Here is a 14,690-nt window from a genome sequence, read left to right on the forward strand (position 1 = left end):
GCAGCTACATATAAGTATCTATGTTATTTGTGTAGCTAAGTAAGCTTTAGCTAAGGCTCATGCTGCTAAAGCTAACTTTTTAATTAGTATTTAACCAGATGAAACCTGTTAAAATTAAGATCTCTTTCACAAGGGTGCCCTGGCCAAGAGGTCCACTATAGATATAGACTTAGCTTTAGATAATGGAGCTAAGTAGCTAAAGCCTAACTAACAAAGTAGTTTACAGTAGATATGTTATCTACGTAGCCGCATAATCTGTAGGTACGTTTGCTTAATCTCATGTTGCTAAAGCTAACATTTGCTTATGTAGTAACTTTCATTACATAGCTAGTGAGCTAAAGTGTGCCACCATTAGTGTAACTATTTCTAAAATGGATCTGTAGATAATTTAATCTCGGATTAGACCGCTGACATTTTTCTCTATTTTATTCATTAAATGTTGCTTGGTCTGTAGTTTTTTCAGTGTGGTTATTCCCTGAATGCAACTGCCAGACTTTGTTTATGACTAAGGAGGAATTTTTAAAAAATCTAAAACTGGATATATTTAGTGGCAAATTGCAGCACATCCTTTCTGAGATATACTTGATTCTGTTCGTCTAAAACTTCCCTCTAACCTTTTCAATGAACCCAAGAAATAATTTGCAGTACAGAATGACCCTCAATGACCCAACTAATCTTTCTTCCTGACGTCATCGCTGTGATCCTTTCACCTGCTTATACAAAAGTTTCCAAAAGTTGTCTTCTTCCTGTCCTGTCCTGAGAGTGCAGCCTACGTGTGGAGAACAGGGAGTGCTATCAAACAATGAGAGAAGGTGGGGACATATGGTGTCTGTGCTGAGAAGCTGTATGTGGCAGATAACATTTTCCACCAATGATTATGATCACTGTGGAGGCTTCAAGAAGGAGAGGGTCTCAAGGGGAGCAACCTACCATCTGGATTCCTGTGAGCTGTGACACATCCAATTTACCTCTGCCTGTGGACTAGTCAGTAACCTCTCTGGAGCTCACCAGGCCAACAGCCAGAGAGAACAGATGAAGTCAGATCCACAACGCACGCCTTTCAGCCAGTATGGCACTCTGCAGTGGAAAAAACAGATTTTAAATTTATATGGCATTGCTATCTGAATGGTTAATGCATAAGAAACAATGTGCTTTTTTATTCCGTTGCCCTGCTTAAAATTCATGACAGGGAGCAGTATTTTTACTGGTGTCCTCATCAGCTTGATTCGATGTAAAACTTTTCCTTCAGATGTTCCCTACAACAGCATTAACACTATTAATGAAATTTAAGATTAGCTACCCATAACAGGTTTTGCTATGCTAGGATCACAAATTAGAGTCCATCAAAGCAGGGACACAGCTCTAACCTCTCTCTGTGGGATTTATTCCAAGGACAGAGTCTTTTATTTAAACCATCACATAACTTGATCATTAAGCTTGAAATGAAAAGTCATAAGTCACCTCAGCACAAAGATTTCTCTCTGATAAATCTTTGTGCTTTCTATCAGACAAATGTCCTACACAAACAAAGGGATATTAATGCAATAAAATCTCACATCAAAGACATAAATCATTCTCTAATTACATCAGATGTCTCAAATGTCTAATTAATTCAAGGGCAACAGACACTCAGTTTATGTTCTTGGGACCTCAGCATGTAATCTGGATTGCCGTCCTGAACGCATCCCTATAGACAGGCGGGGATGTTAGACTTCATACAAATTAATGTAGTCACCAGGGGTTGAGAGGAGACTTCATCACTGTGTTGAAGACAAGACTGATTTTATTGTGCATCTTCTCATGAATTAGGTCAGGCACAGACACAGGCCTAAGTAGGACCTAAAATTGTATCCTTATCTCCATTTTATTTAATCTGTACCTTTTGTTTTCTGTTGGTAAGATATTCATCCAAAGGAGCTGTATTCAGTGTTAATCTACTGAAAATTTGCTCCATTTTAAAACAACAGGCTGCGCCAATGCTTCTGTATTTGGGGGAAACAGCTAGCTTCACATGGTAACAAAGTTAGACAACTGTTGATTCAAAAATATGCACTTCTTTACTCTTGAATAGTATATTAGATATTTTAGTTTTTCTAAAACCTTTGTATTAGGTCTAAATTCATGTTATTTCCAATCATATTTACAGATATGAAAGGACAACAATATTACACACTTAATATAAATAATGTTTCAATTTAAGAATATAGAATCAAACTCTTATTCAGACACTATAATGTGGTCCCCACAGGCTACCATAGAGTCAGGCAGGCTTTTGGGAAAGGATGTAATAATTCTCCTTTAGTGAGCTGTTTGAAAGTGAACACTGCTGGTAATACAATACTGTCATGGTTCTGCATTAGTTTTGTTTTTTGCTGTGTTGTTTCTGTGTTTTTGTTTTTCTCTTCCCCTCCCTTTTCTGTTCTTTGCTTCTCTTCCTCCAGCTGAGCATGTGTAGAGGGGGGGCGTGGCTTCTCCCACCGCAGCAGACTAGGCACACCTGTCTTCAATCCCCTTATCTCTTCAGATATAAAGGCCTGGTCTTCACTCTGTTAATATAATTCTCTTGTTCTGCAGTGCTTTCTTCTTCTTTGGATTCTTACTGGTGTTTAGACCTTTGAGTACCTCGCTGCTGGCGACGTGTTTCCAGTGTATTCCAGTTAAGTTTTAGTCTTCCAGCTTCAATGAGCCAGCTCACTCCCTGTCTCCACTGCCTGCCTTTTTTGTGTTTTGGAGAATAAACTTTTTACCTTTCGCTTTTGAGTCAGTCTTCTGCTTTTTTTATCCTAGTTTACCAAAGCTGAACAGACTGTTTAAAAATATGGATGTAGTCTCAATGACATCATCCATTGGTGTCCGAAAACCAGTGATGGCTGTTGCCATGTTGGAAATAATTTCAACCTGGCAGTCAATTTAGAAACAGCCAAAGATGAGCCACCTCCTTGACAGCAACAAAGCACCCATCTGTCACTCCGATTTGTCACGCTCATCATTACTCTAGACATCAATATTATCATACTCATGAGTTTAAAAAAACATAAAAAACATTCCCTTTGCAGCTTATAAAAACAAATTATTCAGACCAAAACTGATTTTATAACTAGTTTTGGTCTGAAAATGGTTTTGGCATGATTATTTCTCATGCCAAATATGGGCAATTCAGCATCTGTGTTATTAGTGCTATTTGCAGCCAAGTGGACATTCAAGGAGCTGCAGTTTATTTTTGCATCTCCATACTGGCCTCATTTTTATAACACTGGATAGTCCTGCTCAGTTAATACACAACATATTATTACACATTATTATTATATATTTAATTATAATGCACATATAATGGTTAGCAAGAGCATGGTCACATATCCTTTTTTGAAGCAGTACCTTTAGTTGACATTACTGTAACACTTTGAACTCAGTAGGATGTCTGGCAATGGTACAGAGCTTTAGATGTGCATGAGACTATCTCACAGCCATTTGACAAAGCTCTGGTTTTGGCTGTAGCATTATATTTGACAGAGTAAAACTGGCATCCATTTTCTCATCTTACTAGATGTGAATAAAATTAATCCTTTTCCTGATTTGTAGAAATATTGTTAGACGATAGATTGGAGGGAATAGTCACAGTATTCATTTGTTACCATCTGTCTAATAAGAGCATGTATCATTTTCAGAGACAACATGTGGGTTGATTTCCTTCTTTGCACATAACTCATGTAAACAATATCTGGAGGAATATGCAAGAGAGCAACAAGATGAAAAGCATCTGTGTGCATGTGTAAACACCATTCAACTCTCCACCCCCAGTAAACAAAGTACTCACTTCACCTGGATGTGTTTGCTCTCAGCTAATTGATGAATTGTTGGATTTCCAAAGGAGGAATGTAGTCTCGTATCCAATCTGTTTCACTTATTTTGGAGTAACTACCAGCCAGGCTGCCTGTGGTTAGTTGATTATCTTTACCCAGGATCATTAGCGGCCAGTCCAGACAGACACTCAGCAATCAGTCACATCGCCATCTGAGCCCAGCCCACCATGATGAGCTCCCAGTGATAATGATGAGGGCCTCTGTGGTCTCCTGGGTACCCTAGATGACAGAAAGGCTTCATCCTCTCCATCCTTTTCCCTGGAGAGTGGGTTTAATGGTAACACAGACATAGAATTGAATCATAGAGACATAACACTGGCCAAATGTACAGATGTCATTAACTCAAGATACTGTATCCAATTCTCTGCGGTAAAAGGATTAAGTTGCATCATGAAAGATCCAGTCAGGTCTGAAACATTAATCACACAAATTGTTTTTTCTGTAATTAAATTTCAAGGTAGTCCATATGGTATTAGGTCTCTGTTTTAGGGATTATTATGAGGTTTTCAGCATAAATTCGTTGAAAGAAGAAACATTTTGTATCCAAATAAATGCATAGTTAGATTTGCTCTTATCTGACTTCATTTTACTAATACATATAACACCCTACGATGGACTTATTTTGTTCTTAAAGATACATCCTCCCACTGGGACCCTCCTCATGGTGGTGTATTTCCCATGTTACCCTGCTGCTCAGGTTCAGGCAGGTCATTTTCATGTCCAGCGTTGATAGGCATTGATAGAATCTGCACCGCTTTGACCCTGCTATGAGCCCCAGGAGAGGAGTTTAACATCAACTGTCCAATACCACCAGAGTTGCAATGTCAGTCTTATTCCATCATAATTATCCAGCCATGACCAATACCTCCTCTTCTTCATCCTGTTCAACACAAATGAGCTCAGGGGATTGAATGTAGCAAAAGGATCTTTAATGCTAAAGTGTTGATGATAGACTGGAAAATTCATATGAAAAACGAACAAAATGGTTGTGTGCAATGCATTACCAGAAAACACATTTTCCAAATGGAAAAATAGGATTATAGATTTTTATGTGAAAACTTATGTCTGTAGTGTAAAAGATAGATTTTACCATTTTTGTTGTAATATTGTAAGAAGGTTGGATTTACCTTCACAGTTAACTGATAGTAGGAGGTATGTTAATGGTGAGCAGTGAACTACCTCTGCAATTTGGGATTTTGAAGCTTGTCTGATTTTGTGCAGAAAAAAAAAGAAGAGAGCCAAAGATCTCTGTTCCACTTGGCCACGGAGTCTCCCACATGCCTTTTATCGAACTCTACTTGAGATTTAATTTGAATTTTCTTCAACAGTGGCTTTCTCTGCCACTCTCACATAAAGCTTTGACTGGTATGAGCCTGGGCAACAGTTGTTGTCATGCAGAGTCTCTCCCATCTCAGTCTCCTTCTTGCTTCAGGCTGTGAGGCTGGCCTGATCCAGGCAGATTTACACATGTGCCATATTCCTTCTATTTCTTGATGATGGATTTAACTGAACTCTGGGGGAAGTTCAGAGCCTTGGATTTTTTTGTATCCATTCTCTGACTTAAATTTTTCAATAACCTTTTCTCTGAGTTCCTTAGAGTGTTCTTTTGTCTTCATGGTGTAATGGGAGCCAGGGATACTAATTAACCAGTGACTGGAACTTCCAGACTCAGGTATCTTTATAACACAACCACTTGAGACACATTCACTGCATTCAGGTGATCCTCATTTCACTTATTGTGAGACTACTAGCACCAACTGGCTGGACCTCTATTGAATTAGGCAACAAATCAGCAACTTTAAAGGGGGTGAATATTTATGCTATCACTTATTTTACCACACATATTTTTATTTAATGGACATTAATCTGTAGAAATCTGTTTTCACTTTGACATTAATGGGGTTTTCGGCCAAAAAAAGCCAAATTAAAGGATACAACATCCATGAGGGTGAATATTTTTAGGCCCTGTATCATTGTTTTTCACCACATTTGGCCCAAACTTTGAGATTATTCTGTCTCAAGGTGTCAGGTGTCTTCTACTGTAGTGAGTTGGTGTTTAACTCCAACTGTCTGAGGACAAAGGCATTGAGTTTTTGATAAATGGAATTCATGAAGAAGTCACAGTTCCTCAGACAGCTAGGGTTAAGCAGTGGCCAGGTGGAGTCTTGAGATGCACCTGGCAAGAGCACATTTTAATCTTGACATTTTGAAATACAATGCCAAGTATACTGGCCATATTCCCCTAAGTTTCTAACTCTGTAAGACGTAACTGAGTTCAAAAACAGAGCTCTTCGGTTTTTGTTATGTTTTTGCTAGGGTGCCACATTTTTGTAACCTTGCAAAGCAGATGGATATGCCAGTTTCCTTGTTTTACACTGGTGAATCCATTTTGCAAAGCTCCCATCTGGACCGGTTGGGCCCAATTAGAAAGTGACAGGACCAAGTGGAGCCGTGACGAAAACAAGCAGCAGCACGAGGCCGGTGCAATTATGGCGGAAGAGCTTAATGTGGATGCTGCTAAAGCACCAGTTTTATCAGAACTTGACGACATTTCTTTGTTAAAAGCAGAACAAAGAACAGCAGTGAGTTGTTTTCTTTTCAAAAATGACAAAAGTCGTGTACTTAGCCTACATGTCTATAGTCGCTATGTTTCGCGTTATTCCTCGGTAGCTGCGCACGTGCAGCTCGATAGTGGCCACGTCACGTATTATGTTGCTCTGATTGGCCTGTAGAGATGTGACAGACAGAACATTCATCCAATCACACTCAGAGCTTTTTTCAAAGCCTCTGCCTTTTCCCAAACGTTTCCTATTGAAGCTTTTCCAGATGGATGTGTGAAACAAATCAATCTGGCGTGTCAGGTTAACCAGTGTCTACCATGAAACACAATTGTTGTTATTATTGTTGTTTTGAGGGGGTTTGATGTGCCTGAAAAGATATGAAGCCTATCAGAACAAAAACCAAGTCATGAGGTCAAAGGAACTGCCTGCAGAGCTCAGAGACAGGATTGTTGCAATGCACAGATATGGGGAAGGCTACAAGAATTCAGGCTGTACTAAAGGTTCCCAGGAGCATGGTGACCTTTATACTCTCACATTGAAGAAGTCTGGCACAACCAGGGTTCTTGAAAGAGCTGCTTACCTGGCCAAACTGAGCAATTTGAAGAGAAGGGCCTTAGTAGGGAGAGGTGACCATGAACCCAAGGTCACTCTGGCTGAGTTCCAGAGGTCCTGTGTGGAAATTGGGCAAAGTCCCAGAAGGACAAACATCACTGCAGCCCTTCACTGATCTGGGCTTATGGCAGAATGACTGGGTGGAAGCCTTAGGTTGGTGCAAAACACATTAAAGCCTGCTTGGTGTTTGCAAGAACCTGCATGTGAAAGCCTAGGGGGCTTTAATGTGTCTTGCACAGAGGAGAAGATTCTGTCTTGCCACCTTGCCATAAAGCCTAGATTGGTGGAGTGCTGGAAGTTTAGTGGCTACTGTATGTCCATGTGCTCCATGTACTGAGGTTGATGTACATGATCTGAAGGCTGGGTTCAAATCTGACCTGTGGTTCCTTTCCTGCAAGTCATTTACCACTCTCTTTCTTTCTCTCTCTCTCTTCAGTTTCCAACTCTATTCACTAGCTGTCTCTACAGTAAAGCATTTAAAACTCATAGTTCCCAATGAGGATATTTCATAAAATTTTCAGTCAGGTTGCAAAAATTCCCAGGGAAATTCCAAACATTTTTTACCAAATTTTTTAAAAATATATTTTTCTACCTCGATGTGAACTATTTTTAACCTCTATTAGCATCCATTTCAACACCTCTAACTCGTGTGACAAAAGCAGCACAAAAGAAGGGTAAACAGACTGACACAGTTTGAAAGGCTTTGCTGTGATCTGGCTCTTGTTATAGACACACATTTACCTAAGCACATCAGGATCTCATCTAGGGCAGAAACAATCGATTCATGTCAGATCTGATTTTATGTGAGCATGTCTACAAATAGTGCCTACGTAAGAGAGCTCACACTGGCACCAGGAAAAAAATTAAATTTGAAATATTCAAAGCAGAGTAAACATCAAGGTGTTTCATCATGAAACTCTATCTTCTTCAGTCTAATGCGTGCATCAGCTTCTTAAAACTTCACACACAGTTTGGAAAAGTCCTTTCAGTCCGCTCCAGAAAAAAGGCCTTGGTTGACTATGGACCCGAGGAGAAGGCTAGCTGTAAATCAGACTTCAGGGAGAAGAGGAGCTCTGAGAAAGCATGGACCAATCAATCTCATAAGGATTTGTGGGGCAAAACCTAAAGACAGGTGTGGTTTAATACCCCTCCTGAGCTGTAAAAAATGTCACTGTGGAGCACATTCAGGAGGTCACATTAAGTCCTGCTCTATCTGCAGGTGCCACTTAAGATAATCTGTCTTCCTCACCCTTGCTGTGTGACATACTGGGTGGTTCACCTTCCTGTCTATCATTGAGAAGCTGAATGCATTAATGAACAGGCTAATCTGTCTTCCACAGAGACTATCTATTACTGACCGCTCAGTCTAATGCAAGACATATGGACTGCTGAGATAAATCCTCATACAGGGGAATACTTCCTCATTCTTTTTCTTTCACAATTTCAACGTTTCTTTTACAACTAAAAGGTACATGAACAAGGAACAACTCATGCTGTGATCATGTGGCCAGCAACAGAAACACATTAACTTTGGAAGTTCTTCAGCATTGTTTGAAGATTATGATTCAACTCTTGACATTACATCCATACAAAACCTAATGGGATTAAGAGAAACAATGTTTATTGAACTCTAAAAATGAGCAGTCTACACACCTCCACATATAGGGAGAAAAGTTGGTATCGATACCAATAGGTCTTAATAATAAAACATCTCACATGAACCAATGGGATGGGCTTTACCTCCCTGCAGGCATGGGCAATCGATATCCTCACATGAGGCTGCGACTCCCAAGTACAGGATCCAAGCACTCCAGGTAATGAACTGCCTGCTTGATATATTTCCCTCACAGGGTTGGTTTGCAGCGGTGCAACATGGTACTGCAACAGCAGCAATTCTTTGATTAGCCATTCCTCTTCCATCACGCTTCCCTGGCACGCAGAGAAATCTCTCACTCAAACACATACGCTAAACAGTGAGTTAACATGTCAGCATGTCCACTCTGTCAAACTGTTGTGTGGTTCAATGCGACTTTCAGATTGCAGAGGAAGAGGGACGTCAAACAACTCCTTCAGAGAGGAGAGTCATTAATTTGTAGAATCATGATTTTGAGGCTGTGTATTTATAACAAAAATCTACAAGACTTTTCTGAAAACTCTTCTTCTCATTAGTTTGTCTCAGTGCTTTGTCAGCCTGCTAAATCTTTGGATCCTGGAGCTGCTTCCTCTTTTTATTGTGTCCATGGAGAGAAAAGACAGGCTCCCCTGCAGGCTAAATCATTAGGATGATTTAAAGACATGAGCTAAAGTCTGTTTAGGAAGATAACAGAACATTTTTATATCAGGAACAAAACAAAGCAGGGACACTGCAGACAGACAAAGAAGTAGCTTGATGTATGCTGACCCTTCAACTTCTTATAGCTGCATGTTGCTGAACATATTGAATTATTATCAGTTTTTTTTACAAAGTTTACTTGGGTCTGCATTACAGTCCCCTTTAAAACAGCAGGACTTTTCTGACTTTTTCTTAATTGTAAATGTCACAGAGGTATGATGGTGAAGTGAAGTTGTTTAGACAGTCAGCCTCAGAGGCTTAACAGGGCTGAAACACTTTTCCGTACGCATAAACAAATGCTATGTGAACTGGTCAAACTCTGCATTGCGGGATGGCAACAAGATGATATTCAGCTAGCTAACCTAGCAACAATGAGTGATGGGTTGACTTGGAGCAGCAAAGGAGGTCAAATATCTCATCAACATTTGAGCTGATGAGCATATTTGTCACTGTCTGTGACATTGTTTGACACCACCCACAAACATACAAAAGTTTGAACAAACTTGTGAATCAGTGCATGAACAACAGACACTTTCAGTGTTTTGGTGTTAACTAAATATCTACCATGTTATTCAAATCTGCTATTGAATGGTTTGAACAGTTTGTTTTGATGTTAGTATGAACAGTTAAAGGTATTTTGAGTGTTCTTATCAGTTTCAACATGTTTCATAATCTAAGGAGACTTGGAGGTCTTGAGGTCGCCAGTTAACATGGTAACTCTTTAAACTGTAACACCAGTAAGTGGTATATACAAAGAAACTCAGACATAACTATCATCTTGCCATACATACACAGGTGCATCTCATAAAATAAAATATCATGTTAATGTTGATTTTTCCCATGATTTACTTCAGAAAGTTACATTTCCAAAAATTCTAGATTCATCTCATACAAAGGGAAATATTTCAATATTTTTAAAATCTTGATTATTATGGCTCACAGCTCATGATAATCAGAAATCCACCATCTTAAAATATTAGAATTATATGGAAAAGTCAATTTTGCAAAGGTTTCCTGAGCCATCATTCTTGTTAAAGACAGTGAAAATCATGTGGAAGACTGCTGACTTGACGATCAACAGGGTTTCCCGCAGAAGGTCACTGGTGAAAGGGCAGGCTGTTCTCAGTGGCTTTATCAAAGCACATTCATGGAAAGTTGACTGGAAGGGAAATATGTACTTCCATCTGCTGAGAAGCTTAACAGAGATACTGATTTCCTTTTCCAACTGGACTTGGCACCTGCCCACGGTGAAGCTAAAACTGCCAGAACTGTTTTGTCAACCATAGTATTATTATTGTGTTTGATTGGCAGGCCAATTGGCCTGACCTAAATCCCATTGAGAATCTCTGGAGTATTGCCAAGAGGAAGATGAGAGACACCAGACTCAAAAATACAGACAAAAGGCTGCTATCAGAGCAACCTGGGCTTCATAGCAACCCAGCAGTGCCACAGACTGATCGCCTCCATGCCACGCTGCAAAAGGAAATGCACCTGCATATGAGTGTGCATGTGTGTGTTATTTCAGGAGATTTGTTAAGCACAACCAATCCCATCAGTTGTCTTGTATACCTCAACCCTTTGAAATATTTGGAGTAAATACTTGAAACTTGGCAGTTATTGTTTTACTTTATTTATCAACTGATTCAAAAAGTAATGAAAGAAAAGCTGAATATTGTTAATGACCTGTGACATGAGCTGTTCTCATTTGGCCTATTTAAGTAAATGAATAATTATCTATCTTTTGAAATGTCAAAGACAATACCCTGTTACTGACAGTTTCCTTGGCTAGAGTCCCAAGTCCAAACCACTCTTGTGCTCTCCAATCAGAAACGATATAGGAGATATTTACTATTTCACAGATTGTGTCCCTGTAAATGTTCATCACTGTGTGATGTGGTAAAGCAGGCAGCCATTTACAAAATGAGCTGGCAGTGGTTCATTTTTATACTGTATGGAATTCAGAACTGACTACAACTGCTGATTCTTCAGATGCCAGTGGAGACTTGCATGAGAAACCAATCAATTCACAAATTAGCTAAATTTTCCCTCTTTACATCAGAAATAATCTTGTTGAAAGCCAAACAAAGCATTTTCCCCATTTATGACAACTGTTGAGCATGTCTTTTAGTTCTCTTTTGCTGGATGGTATAGAGTATTTGCTAAATATGAAAGGCTTAATGCTGGAGGAGGCCTCTGGTAAAGTCTTTTTTTGTTCATAAGACGTCTGTTTTGCATTGATTAGCTGTGAACAGTGCAACTGCCAACACTCCCATTTCCTGGGGTTTCTTCAGTGTTTCACAGCCATCTCCTGCCCCTGTCCACTTTTTCAGTTTCTTTCATGAAATTACTATGAATTCCAGATGATACAATCCCTAATAATCCATACACATGGATCCATATGTTTTGTATGTTTGAAAATACCAAACTCACTAGAGCATCTAAAAAATCATAATATTCACAGTCTACAACAAAAAAACATTCAACCATCTGTGTTTATAACCTGGAAACCAATAATGATTCAAATGTGTGCTTTACTTTATGGACAGTGTTTCATTAAAAAAAACTTGAAGTACTTTGGCAAATTTGGGCAAAGCTGCAGTAATCAATATCAGTGTAAGACCAAAGGTCACCTGGATAGTATCCATGCATTCTGTGAAGTGTGCTTGATGGATATTAATAAAGGACATGGAGGCAAAAATGACGTCACCCAGCATATTAACTCTAATGGTTCACATGTGGTATTGTATTGAATGAAAATGCAATACAGTTTATCTTATTTATTAACTGATTTAATTTAAACATGCTCTTGCACCTTTTTGCTCCACCCACTTCCATGTTTGCTCATGTAAGACAAAGGTATCTTTTGAAGGCTTTAAATGTAGAAGGCCTCCATGTTGGTTTGCTATTTGTATGGGTCCATGTTTCTGTCCCATGTAGCTGAAAGATGCACTGTATCATTTGCTATTTTGATGCTGCCATCAGCCTGTGTGTAAAAATCCTGGATAAAATTTGGATCAGTGTGTGAACTGGTCCACAGTTCTGAAAGGATCACTTACTAGAAACTGGAGGGCTAGGAAGGATTTTGGAAGCTGCCCTTAAGACCAAAGGACTGGCAGAGGACAGGTCAGAAACTGTGATTGGGGTTGTTTCATGAACTTAAGGCAAAGAAAGAGCACTCCTTTATGTGAAGCTCACAAAATTTGCCTGCCTGAACCTGAATCTGTTGAACCTAAATTAGGGCTGAACGATTTTGGAAAATAATCAAATTTTTTTTTGTTGACTATTCTAAAAAAATGGCACTTGAATAATTGCATGATATTTCATGCATAATATCTCTGCTGCAAAAAAAAGTTAAAAATTGTATTTTAACACAAATTTCAGGTCAGGGAAATACTGCATCTTTGCAATCTAGAAATAGTAGCAGGCCATATTGCGATTTAATCTAATTTTCAATTAATTACCCAGCCCTAATCTGAATCTCTCTGAAAAAATCACTGATGTGTTTAAAAGGTTTGTAAAAACACATACAAAAATGCTGTTGAAAGTTGGGGTACCCAGAACTTTATTGTCGGATTCTTAAAAAAAAAAACTATCTCAGAGATAGCTTGGATGGGTTAAATAAGAGATGTTTCAGGATCCTGAAATGATTGCATTCAGTTATTTTGCACCAAAATAATTCTTTGGTAGAAAAACTTCCTTACAATATATTGCTTGGGTTGTTCTGAAGAGCTCAATGACTTTAAGAGTACTCACCTGTACTCAGGTGTCTGGGCTGTATTTTTTAGCTTTAGTTTGACCAGTGCTGTGAGGATCAAATCTACTGACTTGAAGTTAAAAGAAATAGCTCTCAATTTTATTCTAAATCTGCAGGAAGTTTAAAAAACATATATTTTAAAAATCATGGAGGGTTTACAAAATGTATAATGATTGTGTGTCGTTTTTGTTGTGGTACTGTGACGGATGCCATCTTTGTAATAAGACAGTTTGTTTTCATCCCTGCTTGATATTCCACAGTCAAATGTAAGTGATATTATTAGAAAGTGGAAGCGTTCAGGAACAGCAGCAACTCAGAATTCAGTCACAAAGTGGATTTGCACAGAGAGACGGAGCTATCGAAGGATGTGTTTGGCTGTAGATACAATTTTTAAGATTAAGACACCAATAAAAGTCTATGTGATTGATATAAGAACTGCATTCAGGGTATATACAGCGACTGACCTATATGCTTATTTCAATGGTTTCTAATGTTGACTTCTGTATCTGAGAGTTACCCCCTTATATGTATAGATTATTCATCACATCTTTTACATGGCTGTTACAGATACATTTACATAAAGTGCATATGCAGGTGCCGAGTCAGAAGGTTACACATCTGATGAAATGTAATAATTTATAACAATATAATTCTACAAACAAATAAGCAAACTGCACAGTCCATGGCTCTGTCCCATTCAACCTGATAAGAGACAAGCGAGGGTCAAAACCTAATCAGCTCCCATTGATCTGCTCTCAATGATCCAGAAAAGAGTTCAAATTTATAACCCTGCAGGAGTCCTTGAGGCTGCTCCTCCTGCCTGCTACAGTTCCTTTGCTGGCCATTATAATGAGGCTTTAAGCAGCATTGTGACTGTAAATCTGCTACGCTAAGATTGCACCGCTCCAGGTCTGACTGGACCTCAGCACAATAAATCTTACATCCTGGACCAAGGAATAATTTACTGTCAACTCCTCAGCACACTTGCCAAAGCAGTGTGAAGTCAGCAAATTATCACAAGTTGCCAGGAATATAAAACTAATGTTTGTTGGTGGGGAGAGAATTAGGGCCCAGATGTTTAGAAAAACATCTGTACTCAGGTGTCTGGGCTGTATTTTTTAGCTTTAGTTTGACCAGTGCTGTGAGGATCAAATCTACTGACTTGAAGTTAAAAGAAACAGCTCTCAATTTTATTCTAAATCTGCAGGAAGTTTAAAAAACATATATTTTAAAAATCATGGAGGGTTTACAAAATGTATAATGATTGTGTGTCGTTTTTGTTGTAGGGAAGATGCTGAATTACAAAGCCATTAGAGGGAATGGCTGCATTCATACAATCTGTTTAATTCTGATTTCCTCATCATAACAAGTGACACCCGTACCAGTAAAACTCTTGTTTTCTTCGCAAAACAATTTACATTAATTTCTTTTCCTGTGATCTCAGGAAATTCATTAACATGGGGGAACATTTTTGTTACCAAATGAGTCAAGATTTTGAGAAAACATCCATGAATAAATACTCATTATTACAGGAAAATGGAGTAGAGTATATTGTATCATATGTTTGCTAA

This window comes from Cheilinus undulatus, linkage group 1, assembly GCF_018320785.1.
Source record: "Cheilinus undulatus linkage group 1, ASM1832078v1, whole genome shotgun sequence".
Classification (NCBI taxonomy): domain Eukaryota; kingdom Metazoa; phylum Chordata; class Actinopteri; order Labriformes; family Labridae; genus Cheilinus; species Cheilinus undulatus.